The sequence below is a fragment of the Ahaetulla prasina genome, chromosome 1 (assembly GCF_028640845.1).
Source record: "Ahaetulla prasina isolate Xishuangbanna chromosome 1, ASM2864084v1, whole genome shotgun sequence".
Taxonomy (NCBI): Eukaryota; Metazoa; Chordata; class Lepidosauria; order Squamata; family Colubridae; genus Ahaetulla; species Ahaetulla prasina.
In genome coordinates this window covers 323402338-323417094 of record NC_080539.1, presented here as the reverse complement: position 1 = coordinate 323417094, position 14757 = coordinate 323402338, and positions in this window count along the sequence as shown.

Sequence of the window (14757 nt, the reverse complement as noted above, 5' to 3'; positions counted from 1 at the left end):
TCAATAGATGCAATCTACATAGACTTCTGCAAAGCTTTTGACTCAGTAGTACACGATAAACTTCTCCTAAAACTAACATCCTATGGCATCTCAGGACCCCTCCACAAATGGATATCTGCTTTTCTGTCTAACAGACAACAAGTGGTCAAAATTGGCAATGCTTTATCAAATCCTGTTCCTGTCAAGAGTGGCGTTCCTCAAGGCAGCGTCCTTGGACCAACACTCTTTATTCTATACATTAATGATCTTTGTGACCATATCTCAAGTAATTGTGTTCTCTTTGCTGATGATGTCAAACTATTTAACACCACAGACAATACTTCTATCATTCAAAACGACCTTGATCATCTATCCGCTTGGTCTAAAAATTGGCAGCTCCAAATTTCAACCAGCAAATGCTCAGTCTTACATATAGGAAAAAAGAACCCAAAACTAAGTACATACTAGATGGACATTACCTTACAGACGACCCCCATCCCGTTAAAGACCTTGGAGTTTTCATGTCAAATGATCTAAGTGCCAAAGCCCACTGCAACTACATAGCAAAAAAAGCTCTAAGAGTTGTAAACCTAATCTTGCGTAGCTTCTTTTCCAAAAACACCACACTACTAACCAGAGCATATAAAACATTTGCTAGACCAATTCTAGAATACAGCTCGCCTGTTTGGAACCCTCACCACATCTCTGACATCAATACAATTGAACGTGTCCAGAAATATTTTACAAGAAGAGTTCTCCATTCCTCTGAAAACAATAAAATACCTTATCCCACCAGACTTGAAATCCTAGGCTTAGAAAACTTGGAACTCCATCGCCTTCGACAAGACCTAAGCTTAACTCACAGAATCATCTATTGTAATGTCCTTCCTGTTAAAGACTACTTCAGCTTTAATTGCAATAATACTAGAGAAACTAATAGATTTAAACTTAATGTCAACCGCTTTAATCTAGATTGCAGAAAATATGACTTCTGTAACAGAATCATCAGTGCTTGGAATATTTTATCTGACTCTGTGGTCTCTTCCCATAATCCTAAAAGTTTTATCCAAAAACTTTCTACTATTGACCTCACCCCATTCCTAAGAGGTCCATAAGGGGCGTGCATAAGCGCACAAATGTGCCTACCGTTCCTGTCCTATTGGTTTTTTTTCTTTTCTTCTTCCTATATATATGCTTATACCTCCTTATATTTACTCATATATGTGTTTATATACTATATAATCTTTTTGTATGATACCTACATATATTGTTGTGACAAAATAAAATAAATAAAAATAAATAAATAAAATAAACTTGTCTCTAGCAGAGTGTATGCTTTTGGCTATTCTATGCATCGTTATTTATATGGCGCCTGGTTGGATGTGGCTTCCTGTTGGTTGATTAGTGTGTTGATGGTTGGCTATTAGCTGTATAAATAGTAGTAACAGAAATAGTACTTGTTCCTTTTTCAGGAAAGAGGCTAATAATTAGTCTTTCCCTTTGCAGTCCATATCTTTGCTTTATGTAATTGAGTGAAATTTCTGTACCAACCACATAAAGGCAAAGTTCTAATTTAACAGATATAAAAAAATCTGTATAATTCTGGTATATGTTGTCTTGTATAGTTTCTTAATTACTGTTGCTTAGGGTTTTTTTAATGAGCTATAAGCAATATCAATGCAGCTTTAATTTTTTTTCCTTTTGTCCCCATTGTCCCCATTGTATTCAACAACTATACTTATTTAAGTATAGTAAAGCAAATACATAAACTATTAATAAAATTGTAAAAGATAATCCTGGAGAAGCTTTATGATTTCAGCAAATTTTTAGCTCATCTGCATACACTGGGCAAAGGCTTCTTTGGATTCCTGCTTTAAATTCACATTTCTGAACTCAGGGACTCTAAGCCGTATCTGCAACATTTTTACAGTCCCTACTTGACCTTGATTAGAAGTTATAATTAATAAAAGAATTCAGAGAAAAAAAGAATAGCTGCATCAGACTAAACTGTACCACATGATAAAATGGAATAATGAGATATGATATAGTTTATTTCCCACATCTGAGGGCAACAGGCTGATATTATGATATCATTGCTGGTAGGAACATTTTTAGTAATCTGGGAAGATTAAACGTGACATTCATAACTTACAGCTTTCCTTTCTTCTGTTTAATTATGCCCTATTCTTAGAGACTGTCTGGATTAAATCCCTGCAGTTTTCTTGGCAAAGTTTTTCAAAAGTGATTAGCCATTACCTCCTTCCTAGGGCTGAAAGAAAGTGACTGGCCTGAAGTCACCCAATTGTCTTTGTGCCTAAGGCAGGACTGAAACTCACAATCTGCTGGTTTCTAGTCTGATGCTGGTGCCTTAACCACTGAAAATCAAACTGCAAACTTGCAGAGGTTTAAAGCATCCATGCTGGCTCATAAATTATTTCCTTAAAATGGAAAAAAATCAGGCCATTTTGGCAGTGATTTTCTGAAGTGAAATGGATGCCTTAATGTTGCAAGTCTTAAACACTAATTTTGCCCCTTAAAACTTGCTCTGAACTCAAATCAGATTCCATGTCCCACCTAGGATGGTACACCTATGGGTGTTCAGGAGCAGCCAGAGCAAATGTTGATAATCATAAAGAGCCACAAAGCTGCAAATTATGTATATAGGCTATGGGTGATGCATATAAGAGATATTCTTTTGTGGCTCACAAAGACCACCCAAAATATATGAAGCAAAAATTCTGAATCCTTTTTGGCTGATCTGAAGAATTTTAAAGAGAAAAAAGGAGACCTTAAGGCCCCTATTTCATCCCTAAAACTGTCCTAAATCCTCTCCCAAAATGCGCACTGATCCTACTCATTTTGGCACACAGCTTTCGACATTCGCACCAAGTCCAATAAAGATCTTGAGCCAATGGACATTGTACTTCCTCCTGTAGATCCAAGAAGAATCAATAATTTTAATGTTGTTCTTTAGATATTAAAAAGATATCATCAAAGATTGAGCCTCTTATCACTTCCATAGCTCACCTGGGTTTCACAGAAAGAGTGGCAATGCATAACAAGAAAATATTTAGTATTTGTAATTGGCTCTCCATCCAGTTAAGTCTTCTCTGTAAAATATATGCCCATGAACCCAATGTCAATTCTATCCTTTTGCACCAAATTAAATTGTATCTGTCTGATTATCCAATAGGTGCCTGAAGAAAATCAGAAACATGTAATGATGAAGGTTCTTTCTGAGCATCTATCAGTCCTTACTGTGAAGATCAGGGTTTTTCAACCTTGACAATTTTTAAGAAGTGTGGACTTCAACTCCCAGAATTCCCCACCCAGGGAGTTGAAGTTCACACAGCTTAAAAGTTGTTGAGGTTGAGAAACATTAGTCATGCCGCTTAAAACAACAACAATAACCTGCTGCTGGACATGCATCTCAATGAAGCCATGGTCCGCTGCTAGCAAGGTTTCCGTGGTAACATTGTTCTAACTGAGTAGGATATTGATTACCACACTGAATGTGTTGCCACTTTGAAAAAAGATTTAGGGAATGAGATAGTGGAAGCAAGAACCAAAAGGAAGAGGCTTAGTGGAAAAGAGGAATAATACATCCCTGAGCCAATAGCTAAGGATATAAAGAAGAAATACGAGCTCAAAGTTATTTGGTGTTTGAGAACAGAAATAGGCCAATGCTGGAAATCCAGAAGCTAAATTGCAGGTTCCCAATGAATCAGTATAGTGAAATTTACTTTATGCTGACATTTGGAAGTGGTTTGCCAGATTTCTATTTTTCACTCAGCCCTATGAAGAAAGTAACCATTTCTTCTTATAGAAATGGGAAGAATATATTGCAAAATAACACCTTATTCAAGTCAATCCTGTAGTAATGCATATTACAGAGTAATAAAGCAATGTTTATCACTGATAATATATTTAATAGTGATCTATGTAACATTCTGGTCAATCAGTATGTGTGTATGATCTGCTTATCTTCAAATATCATAAACTATTATAATAACATTTTATGGTTTAACTTTAAATATAAGATATCCTAAATACACTCTGAAAATCTGATTGTATGCTTCAATATAAGAGCTCCAGCTCAAGAAATCAAGGTCTAAATTCTAAAGGAGAACCAAATCTTTTTACATTAAAGTAAAATGTCAAATTCACCATGTAAATATCCAAGCCATTTTCTCATTCACCTCATTCACACATAGCAGGAGCCTCATACAAAAGCCAGAAGCAGAACAAGATCTTGACAATTGTACCTTAAATTGACCAGAAAAATGTTGAGACAAATTATGAGCCTTCTCTCTTGAGGTTCTTGCATTATGGAACATTCTCCTCTGCCCCAGTGAAGTTAGCGCTATCACTATTATGAGCAATCCTTGGTGCTCTCTGAGCTTGGTTGTTTCCTTGCAGATGTTTCATCACCCAAATCAGACAACATCATCAGTTGTTATCATCATAGATTCGGGTGGGATGACGGAGGTAGTTCTTGAGAATGTTACCTGGGAAGAGTTTGATACTGTGACTCCCGAGGACATGGACAGGATACTGAGGAGGCTGAATGTGAGCACGTTTATTGGACCCGTGTCCCTCCTGGTTGGTACTGGCCACACAGGAGGTTACACGAGGCTGGCTTCAGGGAATTGTTAATGCTTCTTTGAGGGAGGGTGTCTTCCCTACCGCCTTGAAAGAGGCAGTGGTGAGACTCCTCCTCAAGAAGCCATCTTTGGACCCAGCTGTTTTAGCACACTATCGTCCGGTCTCCAACCGGTTGTTGAGAGTGTGGTGGCATATCAGCTTCCAGTACCTGGATGAAACTGTCTATGGTAGATGATATCTGGAGGTTTCGGGACAGGGGCTGTTCCTCTGTCCTGGTCCTATTAGATGTCTCAGCGGCTTTCGATACCATCGACCATGGTATCCTGCTGCGACGGCTGGGGGGTTTAGGAGTGAGGGGCACCATTTTTCGGTGGTTCTCCTCCTATCTCTCTGACCGATTGCAGTCAGGGGGGCATAGATCGACCTCGAGGCACCTCATGTGTGGGGTGCCGCAGGGGTCGGTTCTCTCGCCTCTCCTGTTCAACATCTACATGAAGCCGCTGGGTGAGTTATCCGTGGTTTTGGGTGGATTGCCATCTGTACGCTGATGAAAATCAGTTGTACATTTCCACCCCAAACCACCCCAACGAAGCCGTCGAAGTGATGTCCCGGTGCCTGGAGGCCGTGCGGGTCTGGATGGGGAAGAACAGGCTTCAACTCAACCCTTCCAAGACGGAGTGGCTGTGGATGCCGGCATCCCGGTACAGTCAGCTGATCCCATCGCTGACTGTTGGGGGCGAATCATTGGCCCCCAGGGGGAGGGTTCGCAACTTAGGTATTCTCCTAGATGATCGGCTGTCCGTAGAAGAACATATGACGGCCGTCGCCAGGGGAGCTTTTTATCAGGTGCACCTGATACGCCAGTTGCGTCCCTTCCTAGATCGGGATTCCCTATGCATGGTCACTCATGCCCTTGTCACTTCCCGCCTGGACTACTGCAATGCTCTCTACATGGGGCTCCCCTTGAAGAGCACCAGGAGGCTCCAGCTGGTCCAGAATGTGGCTGCGCGGGTAATAGAGGGAGCACCACATTGCTCCCATGTAACACCTCTCCTGCGCAAGCTGCACTGGCTGCCGGTGGTCTTCCGGGTGCAATTCAAGGTGTTGGTTATCACCTTTAAAGCGCTCCATGGCATAGGACCGGGTTACTTACGGGACCGCCTACTGCCACCAATAACCTCCCATCGACCTGTGCGCTCCCATAGGGAGGGCCTCCTCAGGGTGCCGTCAGCCAAATAATGCCGACTGGCGGCCCCCAGGGGAGGGCCTTCTCCGTGGGGGCTCCTGCCCTTTGGAATGAGCTGCCTCCGGGGTTGCGTCAACTCCCCGACCTCCGGACCTTCAAACGCGAGCTCAAGACCTTTTTATTCCATCGTGCGGGGCTGGCCTAACGAAATTTTAATGGGGGGTTTTACATTGGTTACGATAGTTGTAACTTATTTGGCCAATTTTAGAATTAGTTTTTTAATATGTTTTTAATTTTTGTTTATATCTATATTGTTTTTATTCTGGCTGTTAACCGCCCTGAGTCCTTCGGGAGAAGGGCGGTATAGAAATCGAATAAATAAATAAATAAATAAATAGTGCTAGTGCTACTTCTTTCAATATTCTGGAAGTCCCTCACACTTTTTATCATCAGCCATGGAAACCAGAGACTTTTTTAGATGGCTTCACTATTGAGGTGGATATAATCTCTCTCTCTCTCTCTCGGGATTTGTATAGATTTTTAGTTTTAATAACCTCCATTTTAATGCTGAATTTTTTATTTTTAAATCTATCTATCTATCTATCTATCTATCTATCTATCTATCTATCTATCTATCTATCTATCTATCGTAATCCTTTTACTGACTATTGTTTGCTGCCCAAATGGACAGCTATCTAAGTTTGATTAATAAATAAATAAAGTGAAAATGCAACTCCATGAATGTTGCCTGCATTCCTGGCCCTCCATCAAGGTACCACTGCAGACAGAATTGGGGCTTGTCAGCTGATCTGGGTGCAAAACTATATTTTTCTTCCTAAACTATAAGACGGAAGAGTGGTGATAATAGATCCCAACCATGACCTGAATTTGGTGGTTTTGATTCCTCATCTTCACAGAAGGCCTACATAAAGTTCATTGGAATATCAATGGCCTGGAACTGAATCAGTTTGCATCAGCTTGGAAAGGTATTTTTTCTGTTTCTGGTACATCTTTACACAAGACCAATTAACCACAAGCCTATCTCTAATGCCATCAAAATTCCTCAACCACCCTTGTACATATATCACTATGACTGCTCAGATATACTACTGCACATATTTGACTGTTCTATAATCTACAATCATATCCTACAATCTTTTTTAATACCAAGAGAACAAACAGGTTCTTCCCACATTGCAACTTCCACAGGCCTCAGACAACAGCAGCACTATTCACTGGAAAAATAAAGAGGCTAGCTCTTTGATAATAATTGATCAGCAAGAGCAATAGGATTGAAAAAGTACAAAAATAGAAAAGTGAAATGGCACAGTTCTATGCAGCAATCTTTTTCACGCACATCAAATGCATTTGGAGACTTATTAGTGTATATGAAGGCTTCAGTACTGTAGCCCTTGGGCTAATGAATTAATCCTTAAGCATTCATGGAATGTGTGATTCTCACAAAAAATAGGAATATAGGTCATGTTCATGTAGAAGTTGTTGCCCTCAAGTCAATATGAATTTTGTAATTTCATACAAAAATTGATTAAATTGAACTGAAGATTATTTTACACCTGTTCTACTAGATTTATTTGTCCAAAACTACAGTTTTGTCCCTTCATACAGATCATCTTCAAGAGCAGAGCAGGTTACTTGCTTGCAACTATGCATATATTTGGAATGAAGTTTAAAATCCATCAGTGTTCTCCCAATCCAGTTAATGTTGTTAAAAGAATATTTTTTCTCAGTAGTTCAAATTGATTTCCCACAAGCTCCCATTTGTAAAACAAATTGCTTTTCTACCCCAATCATTCTCAATGTTCTTCAAAACAAAGGGTGTTTTTAAATGCCCAGCTATTCAATGCATCCAGAGAAAATATCAACTTTTGCTGCAATTTCCCCCTAACCTGGTGATTAGGATCAACTCTGGTGGATACCAGCACACTTAGAGGGCCAAGAAACAGAACATTGTAAAATAAAACAGCTGAAAAAGAAGCATCTGGAACTATTCAGAAAGAGTTTTTCTTTTCTTTTTTCTTTCTTTTTTTGGTTCAAAAATTTAGCCTTTCAAAAACTCATTGCAGCCATAAATTCCCATGTATAAACAATGTAATAAAAAATCCAGCTTAAGAAATCTCTTTCCAGATTTCAACCTCTTGATTTCCTTTGACCACAGGAACACTCTGGTGTTCTATATGAATCCATTTCCACGAGTCCTGATTGATGGATTCCCCTGTACTTTCCTCCTGTCACTTGTGATAGGGAAGCATATTTTAAGGACATGTGGTTTCTCTCTGTTGACACCCATCATATTTGATGCCAGTGAGAATGAAGGAGCAAAGGAGTAACAAAGCGGGGGGGGGGGATTTGAGATAGAAAAAAACCATTTAGGAAGGGAGGGAGGGAGGGACTGTTATTTCATCATTCCATTAGTGAACTTGTAATTTAAAAAAAAAAATCCAGCTTTTTGCTCTTCTGACAATTGGTCCATCAATGAAATAAAAGGTGAGAAGGGAGAGGTTTACCAATCAAGTTCCATTTAGAACAGGGGTGTCAAACTCAATTTCACTGCATCAGGGTTATGTTTGACCTCAGCGGGCCCAGGCTGGTGTGGCTAGCTCAACATCACTCATGGAACAACTTGCCTGCATAAGTTGTAAATGTTCCAACACTGGAAATTTTTAAGAAAATGTTGGATAACCATTTGTCTGAAATGGTGTAGGGTTTCCTGCCTGGGCAGGGGGTTGGACTAGAAGGCCTCCAAGGTCCCTTTCAATTCTGTTATTACTATTATTATTATTATTATTATTATTATTACTATTATTATTATTACTATTACTATTATTATTATTATTATTATTGACTAGGGGAGACATGATAGCAGTGTTCCAATATCTCAGGGGTTGCCACAAAGAAGAGGGAGTCAAACTATTCTCCAAAGCACCTGAGGGTAGAACAAGAAGCAATGGGTGGAAACTAATCAAGGAGAGATGCAACTTAGAACTAAGGAGAAATTTCCTGACAGTTAGAACAATCAATAAGTGGAATAACTTGCCTGCAGAAGTTGTGAATGCACCAACACTGGAAATTTTTAAGAAAATGTTGGATAGCCATTTGTCTGAAATGGTATAGAGTTTGCTGCCTCGGCAGGAGTTTGGACTAGAAAACCTCCAAGGTCCCTTCTAACTGTTTATGTTATGTTATGTTATGTTATGTTATGTTATGTTATGTTATGTTATGTTATGTTATGTTATGTTATGTTATGTTATGTTATGTTATGTCATGTCATGTCATGTCATGTCATGTCATGTCATGTCATGTCATGTCATGTCATGTCAGGGGTGCCTGTGGTGGCCCGAGTGCTCTGCCAGAGAAAACAGGCTCCCAAGTTCCATTTTTGGCTGCTATGACCTCCTGCAACCCTCTGCCAGTGAAAACAGAGCTCGGAAGGACCGTTTTCACTGGCAGAGGCACCAGTCCTTTGCTATTTCCAGGGTGGCCCCACATCTAAGCACCCCGTGGGCCGAATCCAGCTGTGACCCTTGAGTTTGACACTCCTGATTTAGAAGGCTATATAAATCAGCAGTCCAGGGCTAAATGCCATGGAGAGCAAAGATCACTGAGTGAAGTGCCCCTTATTATATGAAGCATGGAGGGTAAATTAAACAGCCTTGCTAATACCAGCACAATGCAAAACAGAACTTTTGAAGGATAATGGAGAGAAAAAATGCAAAGATTGTCTTCCCAATTGATTGAGTTTAGGTAGAAGATGACATTGTGTGATAGTGATAGTATCCTTGAGAAATGCTGATTACTGCTGGGATACCCTAGTCATGGAAATCAACTTCCAGAGATCACTAATTCAGTTTGACATCCAGCATCCCAATTAATTTAAAAACAAGCTATCTTCAAACTGTGGTTCCAGTTTTCACTGAGATTGCTTAGCAAGGAGAACATCACCATGGCTAATTTATTTAGTGATGCCAAGCCTGGCAGTCTGACTAATAGAATTGTTGATGGAACCATCAGCTGAAAACCTGGATTAGAGTCCCTCAGCTTTACTGAAACTGCCACTTCAGAGTAGTTAGCATAGCTTGATATCTAACTTAATTTTCTTTTTTTTAAAAAATCCAGCAGCTGAGTCTCCTGGCCCTTACCTTTTATGTAATTTGGCTTCTTCATAAATGGAGTTCATTGTCCAAGAGCATCAAAACCATTTTCACACAATTAATCGTATCAGAATATAATATTGACCTTTTTTATGCAATCCATTTGAATTTAGAAGGAATGTAAACAGTATAAAAATACACATTTGCTCTCTAGCAAAAGGAGAGAAGAATTTGGCTTGCTGCATTTCTTTATGCATATATGTGCTCTTAAAAACTATTGTTTAGATCCTCAACAGGACTCCGTCAACTTCCAGACCTCCGAACCTTCTGTCGTGAGCTTAAAACACATTTATTCATCTGCGCAGGACTGGACTAGATTTTAAATTTATAGTGGTTTTAATTGGTTTTAATATTTATACTATTTTTAATAATTTGGCTTTTAGAATAAGTTTTTTAATGGTTATCTTAATTTGTACATATATGTTTTTTACTTGCCTGTGAACCGCCCTGAGTCCTCCGGGAGATAGGGCGGTATACAAATACGATTAATAAAATAAATAAATAAATAAACAGGACTTTATGTATTTTCTGGATTTTAAAAAAACAAATAATGATCCACATCTAGACATAGACAAATATCTAAATCTCAAATCCTTGATAGACACCCAGAGAGCCCTTGACAGATCAGCATATAATGTGTTCCATGTACTAAGAAATCTGAACTTAGTGCACAGTAAAAATGCATTAAAATATAATTCTAAACCTATGGAATGGTATTTCAAATTCTAACCTTCATTGGGATAATCATGAATCAAAGATACTGGAAAATTCATGACAGATAATTTGAAGGGAATTTTGGCAAATACATTTACTGTATACCTTTATTTCAGTTCTGTTGAAATTCCTGGCCCGCTTTCTAAGTCAAAATATGTGATTTCAGCTATGCTACACTATTGTAGCCAACACGCTCAGGTTGTTCATATGAGACAAAGTTGGTTGTTCAAATCAATATTTGTTAACAGCCAAAATGAACTCATTTCATGGATGTTCTAATTACACAATATAAATGATTACAAAACACCTGCAATGTTTGTAATCATTTAAAAATAATGAGAATCAATATTAGCTTCCAAAAGCAACATATGGTGAACCCATTCCTGGCAAGTGGCCCCTGATTGGCTCTTCAAGCATCAATAATTATTCTGAATCAATTTGTAGTTGGATAAAAAGGCTTCTGTGTAGTCCTCTGTTAATAATCACATGTTAATATTGGCCTGATTTTGGTTGCTTAACAATACTATCTTCACCAATGACTAAACATTTTATACTTTTTAATCACTGCCTGTACAAAAACACCAGCATTTATGAAACATTACAAGATAATCTCAAAGCTATTCAATAATGTAATATAATCATAGTCCCCAAAGGTTTTTACTATCTCTTCCAACATATCTATCTGAGAATTTCATAGTGATAAAATTATTACTATACAACTGTTAGTTATAAAGAATTAACAATCCATACTACTATTTGGGTTATTGCTCTTGCTTTCCTGGAAGTGCTTGATGGCCTTATTTATTTATTTATTTATTTATTTATTTATTTATTTATTTATTTATTTATTTATTTATTTATATTTTATGAGCCCAATCAGTGAATACTAAGTGATTAATAAAAATATCAAATGAACAATCCATAAATAAATTCAACACTCTCAGAAAAATACACTAAATAAAGATCAAAACAGAAGACTCTGCGGGGTTTTTTCAAAATGCCAAAAGCAAAGGGACACCAGTCTTAACTATGGTGGCATCAGTTCCACAGTGTTGGAGCAATCACAGAGAAGACTTGCTTTCTGTCCGATGTGCCTTTCACCTTATTCAGGGACAAAATTTTGAGCAATTATCTTATGATGATCTTAATAGGCAAGCAGACTCATTGTGAGCAAGGTAGTCCCTAATGTAACCCAGAACACTAACCAGCACTTTAACTTGCTCTTAGAAAGATTGCTTTTTCTCATTTTGGAGCCAATACAGAAGTAATGCATCGCTTCCATGCTTCTGAAGGTCCCTCAAAGCCTGATTAGGCCAGCAGGCCTGGAGATCTCAGGGGATGGGTGAACTAATGAGGTGACTCCACTACTATTAATGTCCCCGTCTATTATTCTGATTTTAGCTATTTTTATGGTTTTTAAATGTTTTTAATATTGGTTAATGATAATTATTTTAGATACTTACTGTTTTAGTTTTGTTATGGACTGCTCAGGGTCTCTTGCTTGTGAGATGGGAAGCTATAAATAAATAAACTACAAAGTAGGCATTATCCTGACTTTCATTAAATTCTGTATCAGTTGTAACTTCTGAATCATCTTTAGAGGCAGCTGCACATAATGCCCATGGCAATATGCAAGATTCATAGTGATAAGGGCATCAAGTATCATTGACAAAGCTTTCTAGTTCCATATAACTATGGTACCAGTCAACATTGAGGAAAGGTTTCCCAGCCACAACTTCCACCTTTTGTTCCAAGAAGAGCCATGAAAAAATAGAACATCCAAGTCTTTTTCTCTTTGTAGAACCAATGCTGCTGATGAAGTTTCTTGAACGCTAGGATATTACATATAACTAGTACTAGAATTGTTTTCAAATCTTCCATAGCCCCTTTAGTTTGGCACGGGATTACAATGCAAAATATCATTTGCATGTTAAGAATACCTCACCTAAATCAATGGATACTTTACCCAGAGACTTCAGGTACACATTAAAAAGCTTAAGAGAAAAAAAAATCAAATCCTGTGGCAGTCCCCCATACATGAAGGTCATCCACCAAAGTGGCCAATGTTATGGGAATTAGATCTCTCCCATTCTTCTACAAAAGGTCCAAGTCACTTGACAAAGTCACTGAATACGAATTCGAGGAATCAATAACAGTAACAAGTTAATACACTTCACTGCATTTATTCCCATTGTGTAGAATAGAATAGAATAGAATAGAATAGAATTTTTATTGGCCAAGTGTGATTGGACACACAAGGAATTTGTCTTGGTGCATATGCTCTCAGTGTACATAAAAGAAAAGATACGTTCATCAAGGTACAACATTTACAACACAATTGATGGTCAATATATCAATATAAATCATAAGGATTGCCAGCAACAAGTTATAGTCATACAGTCATAAGTGGAAAGAGATTGGTGATGGGAACTATGAAACGATTAATAGTAGTGCAGATTCAGTAAATAGTCTGACAGTGTTGAGGGAATTATTTGTTTAGCAGAGTGATGGCCTTCGGGAAAAAACTGTTCTTGTGTCTAGTTGTTCTGGTGTGCAGTGCTCTATAGCTGCTTTGAGGGTAGGAGTTGAAACAGTTTATGTCCAGGATGCGAGGGAGCTGCAAATATTTTCACGGCCCTCTTCTTGATTCGTGCAGTATACAGGTCCTCAATGGAAGGCAAGTTGGTAGCAATTATTTTTCTGCAGTTCTAATTATCCTCTGAAGTCTGTGTTTTTCTTGTTGGGTTGCAGAACCGAACCAGACAGTTATAGAGGTGCAAATGACAGACTCAATAATTCCTCTGTAGAATTGGATCAGCAGCTCCTTGGGCAGTTTGAGGTTACTGAGTTGGCGCAGAAAGAACAGTCTTTGTTGTCCTTTTTAATGATGTTTTGATGTTAGCTGTCCATTTTAGATCTTGCGATATGATAGAACCCAGAAATTTGAAGGTTTCTACTGTTGATACTGTGTTGTCAAGTATTGTGAGAGGTGGAAGTATGGAAGGGTTTTTCCTAAAGTCTACCACCATTTCTACGGTTTTGAGTGTGTTCAGTTCCAGATTGTTTTGGTTGCACCACAAGGCTAGTCGCTCGACCTCTCCCCTATATGCGGATTCGTCATTGTCTCGAATGAGACCAATCACTGTTGTGTCATCTGCGAACTTCAGTAGCTTAACAGATGGATCATTGGAGATGCAGTCATTGGTATACAGAGAGAAGAGAAGTGGGGAGAGCACACAGCCTTGGGGGCCCCTGTGCTAATTGTACAGGTATTTGATGTGATCTTGCTTAGCTTCACCTGCTGCTTCCTGTTTGTTAGGAAGCTTGTGATCCACTTACAAGTCTGTTCCGGTACCTGTAGCTGGTTTAGCTTAGTTAGAAGAATGTCTGGAATGATGGTATTGAATGCTGAACTAAAGTCTACAAAAAGGACCCTTGCATAGGTCTTTGGAGACTCAAGATGTTGTAGGATGTAGTGCAGAGCCATATTAACAGCATCATCTGTTGATCTATTTGCTCGGTATGCAAATTGCAAGGGGTCTAACAACGGATCCGTGATGGTTTTCAGGTAGGAAAGCACTAGCCTTTCAAAGGTTTTCATGACTACAGATGTTAGAGCAACTGGTCTGTAGTCATTCAGTTCCTTGATGGTGGGCTTCTTCGGCACTGGGATGATGGTAGAGCGTTTGAAGCAAGAAGGAATATAGCACATCTCTAGTGATTTATTGAAAATATTGGTGAAGATGAGGGTCAATTGGTCAGCACAGACTTTTAAGCAAGGAGTTATCTTGTCTGGGCCTGGAGCTTTTCCTGGCTTTTGTCTGTGAAATAGGTCCTGCACTTCCTTTTCTGTGATCACTAGGGGTTGTGAACCCAATGAAATGGGGTCAGTTGTAGGAGGCTTGGCTGTTGTTGGTGTGTCTGAGATGGGGGTTGTGGAGATAGGTGGCTGTAGTTTCCTTTCAAACCTGCAGTAAAACTCATTCAGGTCATCTGCCAGTTGTTGATTACCTTCAGCCTGGGAAGGAGGTTTGCCATAGCCGGTGATATTTTTAAGAGTTTTCCACATGTTTGCTGGTTCATTTGCTGAAAATTGATTCTTTA